The following is a 5945-nucleotide window of genomic DNA, read 5'->3' as shown; positions in this document are numbered from 1 at the left end:
ACAACTTTCCCGCAATCGGTTCTATGGGCTGCCATAGACTTGCGGCGGAAGAAGAAGAATAATAATAACGCCAACGATTACAATAGGTGCCTACGCACCTTCGGTGCTTGGCCCCTAATAATAATAATAATAACGCCAACGAACACAATAGGTGCCTTCGCACCTTCGGTGCTTGGCCCCTAATAACGCCAACAAACACAATAGGTGCCTTCGAACCTTCGGTGCTTGGCCCCTAATAATAACGCCAACGAAAACAATAGGTGCCTACGCACCTTCGGTGCTTGGCCCCTAAATATAGCTGCAAGCAGCAATCACGGGGCCAAGCATTCCAGCGGCAACATCAGGAGCTAAGCATATGTAGCATCAGACCAAATGCAACAATGAATAATGAAATTAATAATTGCATGATTGTAATTGAAATGGCTGAAAATCGTTAATAAAAGTTCCACAGCGAGGAGCTAAGCATGGCATGGAGCATCAGACCAAATGCAACGAGTAAGAAAAGCAATTATTGGAAGAGTGTAATTGAAACAGCCAGTAAAACTCCAGTAAAATGATGCATTATCATTTTTGGAAAATAGGTGGCGCTGTAATCAAATCGCTTTGTTGTGTTCTGTGGGAGGTGACAATGTTGTGGGCAATTTCTTTCAAAATACTTACAGACCTTTAGGGCAATGAGTCAATCATGCCCACCGAGTTTCGTTCCGATCGACTTCCATTAACCTTGTCAAATAGGTGCTTAAAGTTGTTTGGCCAATGGCGGCCATGTTTTTTAAGATAAGTGAAATTCCTCATAGAGCACTTGTGCCACATTGGGCCATATCAATTTTCAAGTTGATTGGATCAACGGTTGCTTAGTTATAGCCATTTGATTTTTTTTCATCCTGTAGCGCCACCAAGTGGCAGATATGGAAAAAAAATAATAATTTGACTAAAGTTTTTGTTCATTCATATGAGTTCTGAGTTTGGTGAAGATATCTCATTTTGTTCCCGAGTAATAGCCTTTTTCGTAAAATTGGTCCACGAATTTGAATGTTTTGGGTCACCTGGTTTTTTGTTCAGTCTTGATCAAACCACTGCAATAATATTCTCTGGACTCTCTAGATCAATAATTTTCAAAAATATGTTGCATTTTGTCCTTTGGTTAGCTATAAGAGGTCATTTAGGAAAGGGCCGTGGCCACATGTAACCTAAAGCCTATAAAACTGAAAAAAAAACTCAAAACTTTATGAAACTTGGTTATAACATGTGAAAGATGACACACCAAGCATGCAAAGGTGCTATAACAGTTAAAATGGCCTAAAAAACAAAAGATTTCTGTTGTGAATGGCATTAAACTGCAAAAAAAAAAGGGGTAATATAATCACACATGCATTAGATCTGTATTTTTTCTAAACAATCATGCAAAATTTAACAGAGATTAGGTAAAAAAGAACAGTGTAATATTTATAAAGCTTCAAAACCCAGTGTTGAATAAAAAATTGCAATTATAACCACTAGATGTCACCGGAAGACCACTAATGAGCTCACTAAAGACTAAAACATTACAGTTTATGGGCTTGTTGAGGGATTCATCTAGAAAAAATGTATATTACTATTATTTAATATTACTGTTCAAGCATTTCAGATCACATTGAGTCAAAGTTTACCAATTTATTCATACAGATATATCTAATGTTTATAATTATGCCAGATTATGATTGCAATGAAACCTGAAAAATGACATAGAAGCCCATAAAAACAGAAGACTTGCAATAGGTTTTATCACCCATCATTTATTTTAATTATCTATATATATAACAAAATGTGTGCATCTGTGTGTGGGTTTAAGAATGCTTATTGAGTATTAATATACTAGTTTAAACATTTCATGTTTGTGTGTGTCTGTAATTCTGTTCTATTCTTTTACTGTCAGCCATATCTAGGTTATTTAAAATCAGTGCAGTACTATTATCTAGACTGTGAAATTATACATAAATTGCGTATGCTTCTTTGGAATGAAATTAAGACAACATATAACAGTTATAAAGGTTAAAGAGACAGTGTTGTATGATAAATTGCATTTACGACCACTAGATGTCACTGGAAGACCACTAATGGGCTCACTAAAGACTAAAACATTACAGTTCATTGTCTCGATGATTGATTCATCTAGAAAAATATATATTACTATTATTTAATATTACTGTTCAAGCATTTAAGATCACATTGAGTGAAAGTTCAACAATTTATTCATACATGTATATCAAATGTTTACTATTATGTCAGAATATGAATGCAATGAAACCTGACATAGAAATGTAAGAAAAGAAGTCTTTCTGTGAGTTGTGTGTCACCTATAATTTATTTCAAATATCTACATTCAACAAAATGTGTGGGCATGTACTTCTCTCTGTGTGTGTGTGTGTGTGTGTGTGTAATCATGCTTATTGATTATTCATATAATAGTTGAACCATTTCATTTCTGTGTGTGAGTGTCTGTGAGCCTATTCTCCATGTTAGACAATGGCACACACAAGTTTGGCTTAATTACAACAAAGCTTTGCAGAGATATAGCCTCAGACTCATTTTGTGAAGATGCCTGACATCTGAAGCAGCGCTGTACAAAAACGGTTTCGTCTATTGACACGAAATCCATAACTTTTTGTCAGCACGGTCTGAAGATGATCTGATTCAATTTTGGTGAAAATCTGACAAACGGTTGAGGATGAGTTTAAAAAAAAAGGTTTTCAACATGAATCAAAATGGCGGACAGGAAGTTTTGCTTAATATGACATAATTGGTATGTATGTTGTCGGCATGTCCCAAGGAACATTTTGAGACATGTTTCATGATAATAGGCTAATGCAATCAAAAGTTATTAGCATTATTGGAAATGTAATAATTAGCGGTTATTGATTGGTTTATTACTCTTGACCAATAGGTGGCGCTGTGACCAAAATGATGTGGCGTGGTCAATGTGATGTGACAATGTCACATATTAAGTTTTGTGTAAATATCTCCAACCTTTGCAGAGATACAGCCTCAGATGCAGTTTGGCATCTTTCCAGCAAATTCGTTGGTACGCTAATTGAAAACGGTTACGTGTATCGACACAAATTCCATAACTTTTTGCCAGCATGGTCTGAAGATGATCCAAATCAAATTTGGTGAAAATCTGAGCAACGGTCTAGGAGGAGTTCGAAAAAGTAGGTTTTCAACATGAATCAAAATGGCGGACAGGAAATTTTGCCAAAATTGACAAATGGGGTATCGGTGTTCTCGGCATGACCGAAGGAATCTATCAACATCAGCTTTGTTACAATAGGCTAATGTATGCAAAAGTTATTAGCATTTTTCGAAAAAATCGTTATAACTATTGACCACAAGGTGGCGCTGCCCCCAATTTTTTTGTGTACATTCAGGGCATGGAGCCGGACATTTTTGTAATTATTTGCGAAACGATACGGAACTTCATTCTTAAGATATAGCAATTTACAACTAAATCCAAAATGGCCGACGCCCAAAATGGCCGAATTGGGAAAATTCGGTATCATTCGACTCGGAATGATGCACTGAATCTAAAGACACCACTTTTGTGATTTTTGGCAAAACCGTTCAGAAGTTATGAGCAAAAACATGCATTTTTCATATCTCCTGACCACTAGGGGGCACAGCGCCGAAACACTGCAGGTAGTCCCAGGGAATGGTTGTTATAAGACCCACCAAGATTGGTCTCAATAGGCCAAACCGTTGCGGAGATATAGCCTCACGTTCACGTTTGCGTGCTTTTCGAAGAATTCGTTCATGAGCTATTCGGAAACGGTTTGAGAAATCAACTTGAATTCCATAACTTTTTGCCAGCATGGTCTGAAGATTATCTGATTCAATTTTCGTGACAATCGGTGCAACGGCCTAGGACGAGTTCGAAAAAGTATGTTTTACGAACAATTGACGATAGCGAAAAAACTAAGCCTTGCGATTTTTGAATTTCGGTGTCCATTCGACTCGGCATGAGCCAAGGAATCACAGGAAAAAAGAATTTTCATTTTGTGGCTTACGGTTCAAGAGTTATTAGCATCAAGTTTTTGAAAGTTTAGACAATTGGTGGCGCTAGAGAGTTTGAGTTAGAGACTTCAAATTTGCTACGGTTAATGTTCAGACAGTCCTCTATTAGTGTGCCAAATTATACAACTTTCCCGCAATCGGTTCTATGGGCTACCATAGACTTGGGGTGGAAGAAGAAGAATAATAAATATAGCTGCAAGCAGCAATCACGGGGCCAAGCATTCCAGCGGCAACATCAGGAGCTAAGCAGACCAAATGCAACAATGAATAATGAAATTAATAATTGCATGATTGTAATTGAAATGGCTGAAAATCGTTAATAAAAGTTCCACAGCGAGGAGCTAAGCATGGCATGGAGCATCAGACCAAATGCAACGAGTAAGAAAAGCAATTATTGGAAGAGTGTAATTGAAACAGCCAGTAAAACTCCAGTAAAATGATGCATTATCATTTTTGGAAAATAGGTGGCGCTGTAATCAAATCGCTTTGTTGTGTTCTGTGGGAGGTGACAATGTTGTGGGAAATTTCTTTCAAAATACTTACAGACCTTTAGGGCAATGAGTCGAACATGCCCACCGAGTTTCGTTCCGATCGACTTCCATTAACCTTGTCAAATAGGTGCTTAAAGTTGTTTGGCCAATGGCGGCCATGTTTTTTAAGATAAGTGAAATTCCTCATAGAGCACTTGTGCCACATTGGGCCATATCAATTTTCAAGTTGATTGGATCAACGGTTGCTTAGTTATAGCCATTTGATTTTTTTTTCATCCTGTAGCGCCACCAAGTGGCAGATATGGAAAAAAAAATAATAATTTGACTAAAGTTTTTGTTCATGCATATGAGTTCTGAGTTTGGTGAAGATATCTCATTTTGTTCCCGAGTTATAGCCTTTTTCGTAAAATTGGTCCACGAATTTGAATGTTTTGGGTCACCTGGTTTTTTGTTCAGTCTTGATCAAACCACTGCAATAATATTCTGTGGACTCTCTAGATCAATAATTTTCAAAAATATGTTGCATTTTGTCCTTTGGTTAGCTATAAGAGGTCATTTAGGAAAGGGCCGTGGCCACATGTAACCTAAAGCCTATAAAACTGAAACAAAAACTCAAAACTTTATGAAACTTGGTTATAACATGTGAAAGATGACCCACCAAGCATGCAAAGTTTCATTAAGATCAGAAAATAGCTGGTGCTATAACAGTTAAAATGGCCTAAAAAACAAAAGATTTCTGTTGTGAATGGCATTAAACTGCAAAAAAAAGGGGTAATATAATCACACATGCATTAGATCTGTATTTTTTCTAAACAATCATGCAAAATTTAACAGAGATTAGGTAAAAAAGAACACTGTAATATTTATAAAGCTTCAAAACCCAGTGTTGAATAAAAAATTGCAATTATAACCACTAGATGTCACCGGAAGACCACTAATGAGCTCACTAAAGACTAAAACATTACAGTTTATGGGCTTGTTGAGGGATTCATCTAGAAAAAATGTATATTACTATTATTTAATATTACTGTTCAAGCATTTCAGATCACATTAAGTCAAAGTTTACCAATTTATTCATACAGATATATCTAATGTTTATAATTATGCCAGATTATGATTGCAATGAAACCTGAAAAATGACACAGAAGCCCATAAAAACAGAAGACTTGCAATAGGTTTTATCACCCATCATTTATTTTAATTATCTATATATATATATATATATATATATATATATATATATATATATATATATATATATATATAACAAAATCTGTGCATCTGTGTGTGGGTTTAAGCATGCTTATTGAGTATTAATATACTAGTTTAAACATTTCGTGTTTGTGTGTGTCTGTAATTCTGTTCTATTCTTTTACTGTCAGCCATATCTAGGTTATTTAAAATCAG

This window comes from Carassius gibelio, chromosome A5, assembly GCF_023724105.1.
Source record: "Carassius gibelio isolate Cgi1373 ecotype wild population from Czech Republic chromosome A5, carGib1.2-hapl.c, whole genome shotgun sequence".
Lineage (NCBI taxonomy): Eukaryota > Metazoa > Chordata > Actinopteri > Cypriniformes > Cyprinidae > Carassius > Carassius gibelio.
Note: the sequence above shows the minus strand (reverse complement) of the source record.